Below are 18,763 nucleotides of genomic sequence, written 5' to 3'. Positions count from 1 at the left end.
GGAATGCCTGCAGTTGAAATGAGGGAGGGAGGAGGAGTTGATGCATCTGGGAGAGGGTGGAGGCAGTTTTGAACTGGTTTAAACCTCTGTTTAAACATTTAAGGAGATGTTCCCAGAGGTCCAGACTGACATCTATCTAGGGAGCACTGGAATAGAAAGCAGAGTTGACAAGCACCTGCCAAGAGAGATTGGAGGTGGAAAGGGAGGAGGATGGAGACTGAGGAGTTCCCCATTTAGGGAGAAAGGAGAAGAAAAAGAAACTATGAAGGGAGAAATGAGGAGCAGTTAAAGAGGTAGCAGATTCAGGCAGTGCTGCAAATTCCAAGATAGTCATACTAATAGCAAATACAAATATTCCCTCTGTGCCAGGCTGTGATCATTTGTGGGCAAGGAACTTAAGGTGGTGGCAGACGAGTTGGGTGGGGGTTAATCAGTTGATGAGCAGTTAAATTAAGGAAAGAATCTGGAATCTGGGCATAAGACAAGTGTACTTGAAGCATGTGTATTGGCTGACTAAAACATAAAAGTCGTCAGAAACAAGAGTATGCTTTCTGCATAAATTTCCTCTCTACTCTGTTTTCATTTAATAACTTTATTGGGATAGAATTCACATACCGTCCAATTCGCTCATTTAAAGTGTACAAGTCAATGGTTTTTAGTGTATTCACAGAGTTGCACAACCATCACCATGGCCAACTTTAGCACATTTTTGCCTCCTTCTAGCTGTGACTCCTCTAGAGCCTTCCCATCCCCCTCAGCCCTGAGTAACCATTAACGTATTGTCTGCTCTGTTTTGAACATTTCATATGAATGGAATCATATAGCATGTGGTCTTTTGTGGCTGGCTTCTTTCACTTAGCGTAGTGTTTTCAAGGTTCCTCTGGGTATTAGTAATCTTCACTCCTTTTTATGGTCAAATAAGATTCCACTGCATGGCTATACCATGTTTGTTTGTTTGTTTGTTTGTTTGTTTGTTTTTATCATCAGCCAGCTGATGGACATTTGCGTCCTATTCATTATCTCCTAAAAATATTCATGTACCAATTTTTGTATGGACATCTTTTTTCATTTCTCCTGGGTACTGCTGGGTCATGCGGGATATCTGTTTGTTTCATCATTTGAGGAGACATTTACAGGAAGATTGGGAGTGTTTCCCATCCAAAAATGCATGATAATAATAAAACCAAACAAATGACCATCCTAAGGAATGACAACCTCTCAGATTCCAAATCTTCAGTCCTAAAGAGATAACCCCATTTGGTCACAGGGTAGCCATGAATTTAGCTGTATCCCCACCCTTTCCTGTCACCACCTGTTCTTGGGGGTGGGATGAGTAAAAGAAGAATAGAACAGGTCCTTTGATCCTAATAATGTACATATTTTACTTGCAAAGAGTATTATGCTGCTTATGATAGAACCTGGAGTTGGAGTCAATCTATCCAGTAGATGCCATAATCTTTTTAAGTTCCTCTGTGGGAGCTGGGAGGGAGTAAATGATGCATGATACTGTGTATCAGATGAGAAAGGATACTAAATGGCAGGTCAGGTTAAACTTCGGGAAGAGGTAAGCAGAACCTAGAAATTCAGAAGCATGAAGTGTTATTGTGAACTGGCAGGGTCATTTTGGTATTTCTGCCGGAGGCAGGACTGGTTTTTGAGGTCACCGATCTGGCAGAGCTATTGGCACCCTATGAATAAATGTTCAGATCAGATGGGAGTAGAGAGAGTGTCCAAAATAGAGCGGACATATTTGCCAGGTGCTGGGCTTTACATTCCCTCTCTTAGGTAACCCTTAGAGCCAGCCTAGTGTGAAACCGTAAGTCCAATCACGCAATTAATTATACTAAGGCTCAGAGAGTCTGTCAGTTAGGGTCCAACAAGAGAGGCAGAGCCAATAAAAGACATGACAGATAGATGATAGATAGATGGGTAGTTAGATAGGTAGAGACACAGCCGGATTTACTACAAGAAATTGGCTTATGCGGTTGTGGGGACTGGCTAAGCAAGTCCAAGGTCCTCCTTAGGGAGGACAGGAAGGGAAGATAGTGATCAGGCTGGAACCCCAGACGCACAAGCTGAAGAGAATCTCTAAACTCAAGGAAAGCCTGTACCTTCTGTGGAAGGCCTTGCAACTGATGGGTCAGGCCCACTCATGATAATCTCCTTTTTAATCAACTTAAAGGTGATCGATTAGGCATTGTAATCACAGCTGTAATATTCCTTCACAGCCGCACCCACGTTAGTGTTTCATTAAATACTAAGAGAAGGTGCGTGCATGTTACAAAAAGGCCACTGCTTCCTTTCCAACCCCCCAATTCTCAAAGGAGAATAACCCAAGCAGAAACTAATGAAAGAGAATGCTGGGGACTGTAGTTGAGCCTTTACAAGGAGACACATCAGAAGTCACCACAGAAAGGTTAAGGAACTCTGTTGTCTCCATTATGAAGAACAGAAACCATTCTTACTGGTTTAAGCCAAAAGAGATTTCCTACAAGGTAACAAATGATTGAGAATAGGAACAATTACTTAAAAGGCTGGAGAAAAAAACTGGGAGCTGTGTTCTGAGAAGCACTGCCAAAGCCACAGAGGCAGACTACCAAGAGGGTTTCTGCCTCTTTTAGGATCAAGAAGCTGGGGCACCTGGGTGGCTCAGTTGGTAAGCATCCAATTCTTGACTTCTGCTCAGGTCATGTTCTCACAGGTTCATGAGTGTGAGCCCGCATCTGGCTCCTCCCCACATATGACTGTGCAGAGCCTGCTTGGAATTCTCTCTCCCTCTCTCTCTGCCCCTCCTGCACATGATCTCTCTCACAAAATAAACACATAAACTTAAAAAAAAAAAAAAACAAAAAAACGGTTTTAAATAAGATCAAGAAGCCACCAGTGAAACCAGCCAGTTCTTGACAGCTCTTGACTGAAGCCGCCACAACCATGCTGCCCAGGAAAAACACCAGAAGCAACACAAATATGTCCCCAGACTCACTTCTGCTTTCTGTCTTCTTTGCACCAGATGGGTGAGACTAAATCAGATCCTAACTCCTGGCTGCGGGGGGGCCTGGGAAATGCTTTCAGTGCCTCACCTCTGAGATGTAAGATGGATGTTAGGCATCAATCCACCACAATAATATACAAGGTCCTCCAGCCATTAGAGAGCAAAGCCAGTATCCATGACAGGCTCTTAACCCCCACAGTACACTTCCCATGATCCAGAATGGTCTTTCCTCCCTTTTCAGATTTGGGACTTTTTTTCTGGGCCTTGTCTAGAGATATTCCTGGTCTTTACTATCTAAATTTGCATTCACCTATTATAGACAGTTTTCGTTGTTGTCATTGGCTTCAGACTTCTCTGAAACCACCTATCCAGGAGCAAATAAAAACAACCCACTGGGTTTCTACCTGCTCACATGGCCTCAGGCACTGGGTGGAGGCTGCGATTATGTGGAACCCTCTCTTCCTGAGCCAGTCACTCCAAAATCTTCTGTTTATGGAAGCTAGCAAAGGGGTCACTGGGCAATTAAACCTAGTGGTCTTAGTGATACTTGGAATGAGAAGAAGCATTTGGGAAACAAACAAACAAACAAAAACCCTTCTGGCAACAGTGTAAGGAGAATCAGGTCTTCTTGGATCTTCTATTTGTGTCCTGGTCACATCACCCCTGCACCCCAAAACTCCTGAGTAAATCCCAGTGAACACACCTAGGCTAGCTAGGTGGGCAGTTCATGAATGAGGAAAGATTTACACATGGGTCAGTATGAAATTTAGTTCCTTTGCAGCCATGAGGAATTCAGAAATAGACATTTTAAGGTCTCTAGAGAGAACCAAATCAGCATTCCTGGCAAATATCCCCAATATCAAAGTTCTAGGTAAATGATACATAACTCCATAAATCTAAGCAAAGAGATTTTTCTGGCACAATTGTACAACTTCTTTCTGGGGAGGAATCTCCACAGTAAGTCTTTGTTTAAGGGAAATAACCTTGCTTCATGTGGCTTGTTCAGTAAATACCACACGTATATAATTTGGCTGTATACATATGAGGACTGATAAGTCACACAGCAAGACCTATGTACATATTTATTTGGAACAAGTTGATTTTCTGTAAGATCAGAAAAATCCTTGTGGGTCTGAAGAGATTATATGTTTACTGACACTGGAAAAAGTTCATGGTCAGTTAAAAAGCAGATTACTGGGGCGCCTGAGTGACTCGGTTGGTTAAGACCTGACTTTGGCTCAGGTCATGATCCTGAGTTTGAGCCCCTCATCGGACTCTGTGCTGACAGTGTGGAGTCTGCTTGGGATTCTCTCTCTCTCCCTTTCTCCCTGTCCCTGCCAGCTGCCCCCCCCCCCCCCCCCCGCCGCTCTCTGAAAATAAACAACAAATAAACTTAAAAAAAAAAAAAGGAGATTACAGGGGCGCCTGGGTGACTCAGTTGGTTAAGCGCCGGACTTCAGCTCAGGTCATGATCTCACCATTCCTGAGTTCAAGCCTTGCGTCGGGCTCTGTGCTGACAGCTCAGAGCCTGGAGCCTGTTTCAGATTCTGGGTGTCCCTCTTGCACTTTGCCCCTCCCCCGCTCACACTTTTTCTCTCTCTCTCTCAAAAATAATAAAATAAACATTAAAAAATTTTTTTAATAAAAAAGATTACAAAAAAGTATGTACATTATAATCCTTTTTCTGAAAAAAATTATCTTGACAGCAGAGGCAAAGTCAGAGAGAGAGTACGTTTTCATGATGTGATTCTTACAAATAGTTTTCAATATTATTTCTTGATATTAATGTAATATTATTTAATAATTATTATGTCATTACTTAATGTGTTGCCTTATTCACTGTTTCTTCTGTTATGTCACTTCAGTGTATCATTGTTTCAGGTGATTTTATGTTTCGTGTGAATCTGTATGTCTTAATTACTCTGCAAAAAACAGCTTTCATGTTATGAAGAGAGACTTTATTATTTTCCTTCCTCCCTTGCTTTCCCTCTTCTGTCCCTCTCCCCCACCCACCCATCTTTCCTCTTTTCCCCTTTCAAACTAGCATTTTGAAAACTAGCTTTCTTCAGGGATTGCTCACAAGCACCCATGGATCATCATGGAAGCAAGGAGCCTCCTAGAACTTCGTGATGACCACAGACATGCTCTGGGAGAAACGAAGGCAGCCTGGTCCCTGGGAGATGCTGTGAGGCAGGGCCGGGCTGGGGTCTGCCATCAGACAAAGGGACCGCAGCACATGGGAGGCGAGCAGATGCCAACAGACAGCTTTTGTGAGTCCCTTCATGTTAATTAACTTTTGTGAGAACTTTCATGTTAATTAACTTTGCTTGAGCTTTCCCTGGACTTAAAAGCTTTGGAGTGGTTTGTTTTTGCAAAATGCTTTGACTCCAGGGAGAGCCGCTTCAAGAGAGAAAAAAGGAAAAACAAAAAGAAAGAAAGGGAAAATTTTTAAGTGGGGTTTTACTTACCAGGAAATTTCTACCCTTGGCTCCGTCTCTCCCCTCCCCCTGCAAGGACTGACTCAACCATCAGAGAGAATTTTAATGGCCTTTTTTCTTTCCCTAAAAAATAAACCAGAACCAGACTTCCATGCAGTAAGAACTAGCTTTGCCTCACCCAGGCGAAGACAGGTGTGTGTGTGTGTGTGTGTGTTAAAGGAAGCAATTTCAAAGTATGAAGAACTTTGGCCTAATTTATTTCAAGCTAGAGAAAAAGGAAAACAGAGCTAGATTTGTGAAGGCCAGTTCTGTAGGTGAATAACTTGCCCATCCACAAAGTGGCAGGACCCAGGTGAGAGACAGGTGGTGGTTTCATTCCTGGTGTTTCCAAGATTTTATGTGACAGAATGGGATGGTAGAAGCTAACAGGGGCCAAGTAAAAAGAGAAAGTGTTGGAAAGTGGAAGATCTAGTCAGCTGTCTAGTTACTAATAAAGTCTACACAACATCAAACTACTGACTTACTTTTCTTCCTTCCTTTTATTATGAACATGTTCAAACATATAGAAAAACAAAGTTGAAAGAATCAGATACTCATGATCTATATTCTATAATGAAAATTTTGCTCTATTTGCTTTTTTTTTTTAAGAGAGAGAGGGAGAGGAAAGGAGAATCTCAAGGAGGCTCCAAGCCCAGTGCGGAGTCAGACGCGGGGCTCCACACAGGGCTCGATCTCACAACCCACAGTGACATGGTGAGATCATGACCTGAGCCAAAATCAAGAGTCAGACACTTAACTGAGCCACCCAAATGCCTCTGTTCCATCTGCTTTTATCATGTATGAAATCACCCATCCATCCCTCTCACATGTCCATCAGGCCATCTTATTCTATAAGATTCTGAAGTTGCTGACATTGGTATTCTTTACCCATAAGCACTTCAGTGTGCACCTATTAATTAGAATTCAGTATTTGTTTATGGTTTGTGGAATTTTTTAGATAAAATTTACATACGGAGGAATGAATACATCTTAAGTGGACCTTTTGATGAATTTTAACCAACGCATAAAATTTGTCTTTTTTAAAAAAGTGATTTCAAATTTTAAAAAAAAGTTGCAAGAATAATACAAAGACCTCTCATTTGCCCTTTTCCCAAATTCACTACTTATTTTTTAACTAGTCACGAGTAAGTTGTATATGTCATGTACCCTTGCTTAATAATTTTGTGTACATTTCCTAAGAGCAAGTCTATTCTTTTATTTAGGAAGTTTGACTTTGATATTACACTTTTAATCTAAACTACAGTCCATATTCCAATTTTGACAGTGATCCCAATTCTTCCTAGCATTTTCCCCTCTAATACAGGTTCCATTCCTCTGTGAATTATGGTTTTAAATTTATTGTGACTTTCTTTATCTTGCTTAATGTTTTTTGGCTTAAATTCTACTTTGTTTTAAATCATAGTGATGATCCTTGAATTCTTATTGTTTCCATTAGCCTGGTAAATCTTTGTCCATCTCTGTATTTTTACTCTTTTTGGTTCACTGTGTTTTAGGTCCTTTGTCTCAAGAGTCAGACACCCAACTGAGCCACCCAGGCGCCCCTAGGTGTGTTTTTTGATCACAGCATGGAGTTGGGTTTTGTTATATAAGCCAATTTGAAGATATTTTCATATATAGACAAGTTAAACCTATTCACATTTAACAAGATGACCTATGTTTGGTCTCAACTTTGTCATATTTTTAAAGTTGTATTTTTAAAGTTGTATTTGCTATGCTTCTTTCTCTATTAAGTCTATGATCTATATTAATTTTAAAGGTTTTTTGGTATTTAAGAATTTTTGTTCTAACCTTTTTTTTTAAGTCGGCTCTATGCGCAATGTGGGGCTTGAACTCACGACTGAGAGTTCCATGCTCTACTGACAGATCCAGCCAGGTGCCCCAAAGAATTTTTTATTCTAGTTATTACCTTTGTAGTTATACATTTTATAGTTTCCCTAACTCCATTTTTTTTTTTTGCTTATTCTCTTATTATGTGACTCCTCAGTGGTATCTTCTTACTCCCACTCACCACCATACATAACGATTTTATGCTGCTTTCCCCCTCTTTGACCTGTCTCCTTGCATTTTTAGTTGTTTTCTTTCTACTTTGTCAGAATATATAATATTTATGCTTTCCACCCATATTTGCTCTCTAATTTACTCCCAGATCTGCAATTAACTATATTAAGTGTTCATCATCGGTTATTTGGCTTAAGTTTCCTCTGTTACCACTTAGTTGGATGAAGTTCATTCTCTGCTATACTCTTCAGGAAGGGCATATGCAACAGTATTTATTCCACAGTTTGGATAGTCTAGGTGAGTATAAAATCTTTGACTAGCATTTTCTGTCCTTGAGCGTCATGAAAATGCTGTTTCACTATTGCCTTACTTCGTACATGGCTCATGAGAAGCCAATACCCTGCCTGATTTTCTAACCTGTAAGTAATTGGATCTTTTTGCCCGGAGGCTCTGAGGATGTCTTCTGTTTTTGTTTTTGTTTGTTTCTTTCTTTTGTTGTCTTAAAGTCTAATGGTTTTACTAGGATATGTCTTGGAGATAATTATCTCATATCAGTTTTCAAAGTTACACTGTGGTTGTATATGTAGACTGAAATGTTCTTTTATTTCCAGAAAATTGTCTTGGATGATAAATTTAAATACTAGTTCCATTACAATGTTTTGTTTGTTTCTTCAGAGACCACATTATCCATGCATTGGACCTTTGTTATCTGCCTTCCATTTTAGCCACTTTGTCTCAGGTCTTTTTAACCTCTTTATCTCATTTTAATTCTCTTGATTGTCTATTCCTTTTTGATATTCCTTAATAAGTTTCCACTGAAATTTATTTTCCACTGGGATTGTAATTTATTCTTTTTTTTTGTAATTTGTTCTTAATTTCCCAATAATTGCATTTTTTTCTTCAGTATCTTTCAATTAATTCATGTTGCCCTTCTTGTTTTACAACCATTTCTATTCTTAGGGTTTTTTTTTTTTTTTCTTTAATTTTATGATTCGAGGATTTAAAAAAATCTATCTCTGGGGCACCTGGGTGGCTCAGTCGGTTAAGCTTCTGACTCTTGACTTTAGCTCAGGTCATGATCTCACAGTTGTGAGACTGAGCCTCATGTTGGGCTCTGCTCTGGGTGTGGAGCCTGCTTGGGATTCTCTCTCTCCCTCTACCCTCTGCCCCTCCCCTGTTCACATTCTGTCTTTCTCTCCCTCAAATAAATAAATAAATAAATAAATAAATAAATAAATAAAATTTAAAAATCTATCTCCATGTACGTGTATTTGCTTTAGGATGCTTAATTCAGTTTAGAGAGTAGTGTTAAGTTTTCTTCTGCTTTGTGAATAGTTTTTGTGAGGAGAATTTTCATTAGCTCAAATGTGATGATTAACATGCTCTGTTTTCTTTTTATAACTAACTGTCTCATAGGAAGTCTGCTTGATTTTTTTCAATTTCTAACTACTTGGGGGCAGTTATTTTATTCCAATTTACTAAAGTGTATCTTCTTTAATAGATGATATTGACAATTGTGGTGGTGGCGGGGTGGGGTGGAGAACTGATTGGTGCAATAGTGTAGTGATAAATGTTTAACAACCAGATCTCCAGTGGGAGAAATAGTCTGAATTCTAACAGTTGCCAGTTTCTGTGGTGCATGTCCTCCCTCCATGGTGGATTTCAAACTACCAAAGGGATGTTGCTGAACACAGACTTGGGAAGAGATGCTGTCAGTCTTTGTGAGCCATTATATCTCCTGAACATCTTGTTTCTCTTTTATTTTTGCGTGATCTTTAACTTCCCCTCTCATTTCCTTCTTGTCCTTCTTGGCAACATCTTCAGGCACAATTCTCATTTTTCTGTTTGATTTTTTCCATGGAAGCAGCAATGTTTCTTCAATGATGCCACTTCTGGTGCTGCTTATCTTAAGTTCCTCTGCTATAGCTGGTGCTTTGAATTATGATGTCCCAGACATGTGTTCAGTATTTTGACACTTATTGTTGGACTCCTCTGGAGTGATTTTGCCTATGCTTCAACTGCATTTTTTCCCTCTTTTATTTTTTATGGGTCACTTAAGTCTTCTTCTTTCTAACCACCACAGCAGTGGTGGGAGTATCCCGGAACTTGGTATTTATTTCTTTGTTTACATGTAATTTGAAGGTCAAGGAATTCTCTGTGTGTTAGTAATGCTGAGAGAGTGGGTCATGCATGGTTTTATTTGCACTTCTTAGTAAGTTTATGTTTTGGGAAATAGATGTATAAGGATAGAAAGAGAGATTTGGATTCAGGCAGCCATCATTACCTCTCAGACATGAAGACTCTTTGGGCTTGAGTTTTCATTACCAAATTCATTGACTCTTTCAAAGTCATGTTGATATAAAATGTGAGTTTTTCACTTTACCTCACTTCAGGTGAGTTTGGCCCCTTAGACTAAGTCTGTGTGTCCCAGTAAGTAAACCATGATTTTAATAATCAGGCAGAATGTGAGTGGTGGAATCATCCCTACAATTCTGGGTCAGTGGGACTTGAAAATTGATCCAGCCAAAACTTCAGATCAAGTCTCGTCCAGCTGCTCATGTCAGCCTGACCCCAATGTGTACCAAGTAGGCAGAAATGCTTGACCTTTGATGGCACTAATAGAGGGGGAGAGAGTGAAATATGTCAAAATAATAGTAATTTACAACTATTTTGGGGGCGCCTGGGTGGTTCAGTCAGTTGAGCGTCAGACTCTTGATTTCGGCTCAGGTCATGATCTCAAGGTTCATGGGTTCAAGCTCCACATGGGGCTCTGCGCTGACAGTACAGAGCCTGCTTCAAATTCTCTCTCTCTCCTCCTCCCCCCGCATGTACGTGCACATGCATGCACTCTCTCTCTCTCACACACAAAAATAAACATTTTTTAAAAAGCGCTATTTTTAATTTTGGTGTACAATGGAGTAAGGTAAGTCTTCAATTACAAGCTGTTCAATGTCCCCATGGCTCTCAGTATTCACAAATGCATTTAATGTTCATTTGTTATTTAATCTCATCGCAACGTGTTCCACACATGAAGATTTATCCATCTTTGTGTTTACAATCTCTGTAAAAAAAAAAAAAGTCTGTGTGCACGGATCCATGAGTAAAGTTGTTGATTTGTTGACTTTATATTTTAAAAAGTTTTTTTGTTTTTGAGTGAGTGCCACACAGTCATAAAATCAGTGACTCAGCAAAACACATAGGCTACACCAAACAATCTATAGCACAGCCTGCAACTCAATGTGCTCGTACACTAATTCACTCATTCATTCATTCAGTCCATCAACAAACATATTCTGAGCACAAGCTCAGGAACGGTTCTAAGGACTATAGGAAGAGGAAGTGACTCTGACATAGGCTCTAACCCGAGATAGCTGGACACTCAGTTCCTTGCTGCCTTTCTGCCTCCAATTTCTATTTCAACTGTGGGCACTTACTGTGTCTATATAGCATTCAAGGACTTGAATAAAAAGATGGAAATTCTGAAACTGAAAGAGGGCAACACAAATAGGATGTCCATCCAAGGGATTTTTAAATGTATATATACATCTCCTTTGGATCTTCAACAATGTGATTTTCTTTGCAGAGATTGTCTTGCACATGATATAGGCCACTCTCGGTAAGCAGCTTGCTCTGAAGCAATCCATCATGCTCAACTCCTTCAATCTTGTAATTTTTCTTGCTCATCATACATTTACCAACAGAGCCCCTTAATTATACATGCCACTGCAGGGTCTTATTATGCAGCTCCAGCTTCCTTCACTGACTGGGTGAGGTAGACCCCATTCGATTTCCTAGTTTCATTGAAGTGGAGAAATGCTTCACTACCCCTCATCTTAAATGTACAGCTACAAAGCTCCCTTGCTTGAGTTGTATTTAAAAGTTTAAAAAGAAGCAAAATGATTAAAGCTGGAAGGGGTCCACTGGCTTTTGAGATTATGGATGATTTTTTTATACTTCTCCACATTTTCTAATTTTTTTTAGTGCATGTGTATTGCTTTGTTCAAAACTGCACAAATTTATTTTAAATGCACACACACTAAAAATTGCAAGGAAATATACCAAAATTATACAGTTGGAGAAATTTTTATATTCTGCATGCTTTTAGTATTTTTTTAATATTATTTTTAAAAATAGAACAATTATATACAAAAAGGAGCCCATGAACTACTTTAAAAATTTTTCTTTATGAAAGTCAATGAGCTAAATTATAAAGCATACAATCTAGCATTTAGATTCTCATTGTTTACATACTCTATTTCAGATAACCCTTCTTGATGAATGTAAAGATTTAATTTAAGACCTTCCCAGCCTTATTGACAGTTTTAATATTTTCAATACACCAGACTATTCACTGCATCCCTGAGGCTTTTGAAAAGCAAGCCTATCTCCCCTTCCCTCCAACACACACACGCACATGCACACACACACACACACACACAGGCCACAGTGGTGATCTCTAGGTAGTAGAAATAAGATTTTGGTTTGTTTTTGGTTTTTGTTTATCTCTATTTTCTATTTTCTTTCGTGTTGCTTCCATATTAATAAACAGTTAAAAAAATAAATTGATCATGTAAATAACTGCCTCCCAGGCAATTAAATAAAACATTGCTCCATTTTCTTACCAACATTTAATATTATCAGAAGTTTCCATTTCTAGAAATCTGGTGGGTAAGTAGTATTACCCAGAGTGATATTAATTTGCATTTCCTGATTATTAATAAAACAACCATAGGTATATTTGTCTAGCTCTGCACAAAGTTTACACTGTCATAATTACACCACTAAAAAAATAAATTTATGATATATGGTAGAGTAGCGTATCTAACCTTGATCTAAATCTGCACTTAAATACAGTAGCCCTTGGGGCACCTTGGTGGCTTGGTGGGTTAGGCGACCTACTACAGCTCAGGTCATGATCTCGTGGTCTGTGAGTTCAGCCCGCGTCAGGCTTTGTGCTGACAGCTCAGAGCCTGGAGCCTGCTTCGGATTCTGTGTCTCCCTCTCTCTCTGCCCCTTCCCTGCTTGCTCTCTGTCTCTCTCTCTCTCTGTCTGTCTCTCTCTCAAAAATAATAAACATTAAGAAAAAGAACGGTAGCCTTTGAAACGTGTCTAGTTCAAATTGAGATGTGCTTTAAGTCTAAAATACACTTAAGTACAAATCTTGGTACCAAAGAAGAATGAAAAACATTTGTTAATAATTGTTATATTGATTACATGTTGATATGGTAATATTTTGAATATATGGATTAAATAAATTACATTATTAAAATTAATCATACCTGTTTCTTTTTACTTTTTTAAGTGTGACTACTAGAAAATTTCAAATTACACAGATAGCTCACATTCTCTGGCTCATGTTATATTTCTCTTGGACAGCACTATTCTAGAACAGTCAATTTTTTTCTATTTTTTTAATATCAAAATTAATGTTATACATTTTCTAGAAACATTTCTACCTTGTAGTTTTCAAATGTATTAATGTAGAGTTGTTCATAATATTCTTTTATAATCTTATTTATTTATTTATTTATTATTTATTTTTGAGAATGAGAGAGAGAGAGAGCACAAACACACAAGAGCAGGGGAGGGGCAGAGGGAGAGGGAGAGAGAGAATCTTAAGCAGGCTCCCAACACAGAGCCTGACACAGGGCTCCACATGAGGCTCGATCACATCACTGTGAGATCACAATCTGAGCTGAAGTCAAGAGTTGATGCTTAACCGCCTGGGCCCCCCGGCACCCCTATAATCTTTTTCATGTCTACAGCATCTGTAGAGATGTTTCTTCATAAAATTCCTGATTTTTGTTATTTGTGCCTTCTGTCTTTTTTTCTTAAGCAGTCATGCCAGGGATTTGTAAATTATCAATCTTTTAAAAAAACCAACTTTTGATCTTATTGATCCTCATTTTATATGTCTATTTTGCATTTCACTAACTTCTGCTCCTATATTTATGTCTTTCTTCATGCAAGCCTCTTCATGTTTACTTCACTGTTCTTTTTCAACTTCTTGAGAACATACTTCAGTTGTTTTTTTAGACTTTTTTCTATTTTAATATGTTTTACATTCCCTATGTTTTAATATGTATTATTTTGTTCAGCTTACATATTTCCTAATTTCCACTGTTGTTTCTTATTTGACTCAATACATTTAGGAGTCTTTATCATCATTTCCAACCAAAGAGAAATTCTTTCTTTTTTTTTTTAATTTTTTTAATGTTTATTTATTTTTGACAGTGTGAGACAGAGCATGAGTGGGGGAGGGGCAGAGAGAGAGGGAGACACAGAATCCCAATCAGGCTCCAGGCTCTGAGTTGTCAGCACAGAGCCCAACTCGGAGCTTGAACTCACAGACTGCAAGATCATGACCTGAGCCGAAGTCAGACACTCAACCAACTGAGCCACCCAGGTGCCCCTAGAAATTATTTCTTTTAATTATTGATTTAACTTTTAGTGACCAATCTCCAACATAATTTCATTGTGGTCAAAGAATATTCCTCTGTAAAATTTATTGAGACTTGTTTTTATGCCCTACTAGATTGTCAATTTTTGTATGTCTCAAATTTGCTTGAAAAAGACTGTGTACTCTGCAGTTGCTGGGGACAGATTCCATATATAATTTAGGTTGAGTTTGTTGATCATGCTCAAATCTTATTTTTTTAAGATTTTACGTTTAAGTAATCTTTACACCCATCTTGGGGCTCAAACTTACAACCCTGGAATCAAGAGTTGCATGTTGTACTGACTGAGACAGCCCTTTGCTCAAATATTCTATAGGGTGATTTTTTTTCATCTGCTGAGAGATATGTTTTTAAATTTCCTCCCATGATTATGAGTGTGTACATTTCTTATTTCAGTTGCTAAATTTTAGTTAAATATATTGAGTCTATACTATTAAGCATTTATAAATTTAAAATTATTATTCTTATAAGTCTAGTCTGTATCATTAGGAACTGGCTCCTCATCTTTCAGAGTGCCCTTTGCCTCAAAGTCCATTTTTTCTAATATTCATAAAGCTACACCAGCTTTCTTTGGTTAATACTTGTATGGTATATGTTTTTCCATTCTTTATATGTGTCTCTCTTAAACAGCATATAGTTGAGTGTTTGTTTTAATATACGACAGACTGACAATTTTTTTCTCTTATCTGAAGAATTTAGTTCATTTATATTTATTATAATTATTGGCATATTTTCACTTAAATATACAACCTTATCATGTGTGTTCTGTTTATCCCACTTTTTCCTGCATATTTTACTGAACTTTCTTCCATGTTTTTCTCATGGACTATTTTTATATCCCTCTCATTTTTCTTCTTTTGCTAGCTTAGACGTTATAGATGTTTCTATTTTATAGTTATATAAAAAATTACAATGAGCGTATTTAATTGATGAAAGATAAAGTTAATAAATACTATTCCAAGCTTTCTCCAGTGTTCCCGGTCTCAGTTAATGATAACTTCCATTTTCCAATTGTGCAGGCCTAAAACCTTGATCAGGGTTGGCTTCACAGGTTTGTGACCTATGTAGTCACACAGGGCCCCACAATAAAAGAGCAGTGAGATTGGTTTAGTGCCTGCTGTGGCTGTCTTGAAATTCTTTTATAAATTTTGAAGAGGGGGCCCTGAATTTTTATTTTTCCCTGAGCCCTGAAAATTGTGTAACTAGTCATGACTTTAATATGTACTTGACTCCTCTTTTTCTTCATGCTTTACATCTATTCCATTATCAATTCCTATTGACTTCACCACCTAAATATATCCACAACTTGACAATTTCTCTCCACCCTCCTTCCCACTACCACCATCCTAATCCAAGTCACAATCATCTTTTGACTGAACTAAGTAATCCTAAGCAACTAAGTAGTCCTCCTCAAACTCAAGTCAGATCACGTCAAACTCTCTGAAGCCTCCTTCTTACTCAGGGTAAACCTTACCAAGTCTTTATCATGACATAAAAGGCCCTACAGGATCTGATTTCCTATTTCTTTTCTCACTTCATTTCCTACTACTTTCCCTCTCTATTCAGATCCAGCCATGCTAGCATCCTTCTTGATCTTTGAGCACTCTAGGCATGTTCCCAATTCAGAGCTTTTGCAGCTTTTCTTCTTTCTACATGGAATGCTCTATTCCTCTATCCACCATCCTCACATACTCACCCCACCCCACACCCCAGATATCCACATAGCTTGCTTCTCAATTCTTTCAGATTGACTCAGCAGTCACCTCCTTTGTGCAAATTTACCTAGCTATCCCATCTGTAATTTAAAAGCCAAGACCCAATATTTTATATTCCTCTGTTCTGCTTTAGTTACTCCTATGCATATCACTTTACAAGACGAATTTTTTGCTTTTATTTCTTTTTCATTTTCCTTGTTCTAACTAGAGTGTAAGTAAGCTCTATAAAGGTAAGGGATTTGTCTGTTGATCATTACATTCCCAGTGCCGAGAACACTGCCAGATACATAAAAGAAGCTCAAAAACTTTTGTTGATCGAATGAATGAATGAATGAATGATAAGACCATCTTTGAACACTCTGACTTCAGGAATTACTCCAATATATTATTGTTGCCTTATATTTTATTCTATTTATTCTTTTTAAAAAGTAGACATTATTGTTGTTTCTTTACCATCAGAATCCATTTAAATTTGCCTATATTTTTACCACTTTCTTTGCTCTTCATTCTCTCTTGCATTTTACACCTACCATCTGTGATCAATTTCCTTATGCCTGAAATATATCCCTTAGAATTAAAGTTAATAAGTGTGTGCTTGTTATAAGATTTCTCAATTCTTTTCTCTAAGATTGTTTTTTTTCCCCTAGGTAATAGTTACCTTCTTTCAGCACATCAAAAGTGTCATTTCTCTGACTTCTGACTTTCATTATTGCAGATGATTTCTCAGTCTAACTATTAATCCATTGAAAGAAATTGTCTTGATTATTTAGTATGTGTTGTAGGTGGAAAATCACCCCCAAAAACATGTCCATGTCTTAATCTCTGGAATGTGCCCTGTTACTTTATTTGGAAAAAGAATATTTGCATATGTAGTTAAATGAAGGATCTTGAGATGAGAAGATTGTCCTGGATTATTGGGTGGGCCCTAAATGCCACCACAAATTTTCTCATAAGAGAATGGCAAAGGGAGATTTGACATACACACAGGAGAGGAGGCAATCTGACTATGGAGACAGTGATTGAACTGATTTGTCTATCAGCCAAAGATCAACGAGTGGTGGTAGCCATCAAAAGCTAGAAGACTCAAGAAATAGCTTCTCCCCCATAGCCTCAAGAGGGAGCAGCCCCACTGACACCTTCATTTCAAACTTTTGGTCTCCAGAAATGTGAGATAATAAACTTTTGTTGTTTTATTATTTTTTAATTATAATTTATTGTCAAATTGACTAATATACAGTGTGTAAAGTGTGCTCTTGGTTTTTGGGGTCAATTCCCATGGTTCATTGCTTACAATACCCAGTGCTCATCCCAACAAGTGCCCTCCTCAATGCCCATCACCCATTTTCCCCTCTCCGCCATCCCGCATCAACCCTCAGTTTATTCTGTTTTTAAGAGTCTTTTATACTTTGCCTCCCTCCCTCTCTGTTTGTAGCTATTTTTCCCCTTCTCTTCCCCCATGGTCTTCTGTTAAGTTTCTCAAGATCCACATATGAATGAAAATATATATCTGTCTTTCTCTAACTTATTTCACTCAGCATAATACCTTCCAGTTCCATCCACGTTGCTGCAAATGGCATGATTTTATTCTTTCTCATTGCCAAGTAGTATTCCATTGTATATATAAACCACATCTTCTTTATGCATTCATCAGTTGATGGAGATTTAGGCTGTCTCATTAATTTGGCTATTGTTGAAAGTGCTGCTATAAACATTGGGGTACCTGTGGCCCTATACATCAGTAATCTTGTATCCTTTGGATAAATTCCTAATAGTTCTATTCCCAGGTCATAGAGTAGTTCTATTTTTAATTTTTTGAGGAACCTCCACACTGCTTTCCAGAGCGGTTGCACCAGTTTGCATTCCCACCAACAGTGCAAAAATTTCCCGTTTCTCCACATCCTCGCCAGCACCTGTTGCTTCCTGATTTGTTCATTTTAGCCACTCTGACCAATGTGAGGTGGTATCTCAGTGTGGTTTTGATTTGTATTTCCATGATGATGAGTGACATTGAGCATCTTTTCATGTGCCTGTTGGCCATCTGGATGTCTTCCTTGGAAAAGTGTCTATTCATGTCTTCTGCTCATCTTCACTGGATTATTTGTTTTTCAGGTATTGAGTTCAGTAAGTTCTTCAGGGATTTTGGATACTAGCCCTTTATCCAATATGTCATTTGCAAATATTTCTTCCCAACCCGTCAGTTGCCTTTTAGTTTTGTTGATTGTTTCCTTTGCAGTGAAGAAGCTTTTTATCTTGATAGGTCCCAATAGTTCATTTTTGCTTTTAATTCCCTTGCTTTTGGAGATGTGTCAAGCAAGAAATTGCCTGCTTTCTCCTCTAGAGTTTTGATGGTTTTCTGTCTCACATTTAGGTCTTTCATCCACTTTGAGTTTATTTTGTGTATGGTGTAAAAAAGTGGTCTAGTTTCATTCTTCTGCATGTTGCTGTCCAGTTCTCCCAGGACCATTTGCTAAAGAGGCTGTCTTCTTCCATTGAACACTCTTTTCTGCTTTGTCAAAGATTAGTTGGCCAGACTTTTGTGGGTCTAATTCTGGGGTTTCTATTCTATTCCATTGGTCTATGTGTCTGTTTTTTGTGCAAATACCATGCTGTCTTGATGATTACAGCATTGTAGTAGAGGCTAAAGTCTGGGATTGTGATGCCTCCCACTGTGATTTTCTTCTTCAATATTACTTTGGCTATTTAAGGTCTTTTGTGGTTCCATACAAATTTTAGGATTGTTTGTTCTAGCTTTGAGAAGAATGCCGGTGCAATTTTGATTGGGATTGCATTGAATGTGTAGATTGCTTTGGGTAGTATTGACATTTTAACAATATTTATTCTTCCAATCCATGAGCATGGGGTGTTTTTCCATTTCTTTGTGACTTCTTCAATTTCCTTCATAAGTTTTCTATAGTTTTTAGCATACAGATATTTTATATCTATTCCTAGGTATTTTATGGTTCTTGGTGCAATTGTAAGTGGGATCCGTTTATTTTCTTTCTGTTGCTTCATTATTGGTATATAAAAATGCAACCAATTTCTGAACATTGATTTTGTACCCTGTGACTTTGCTGAATTCATGTATCAGTTCTAGCAGCCCTT

Source organism: Panthera onca, chromosome D4 (genome assembly GCF_046562875.1).
Source record: "Panthera onca isolate mPanOnc1 chromosome D4, mPanOnc1 haplotype 2, whole genome shotgun sequence".
Lineage (NCBI taxonomy): Eukaryota > Metazoa > Chordata > Mammalia > Carnivora > Felidae > Panthera > Panthera onca.
Note: the sequence above shows the minus strand (reverse complement) of the source record.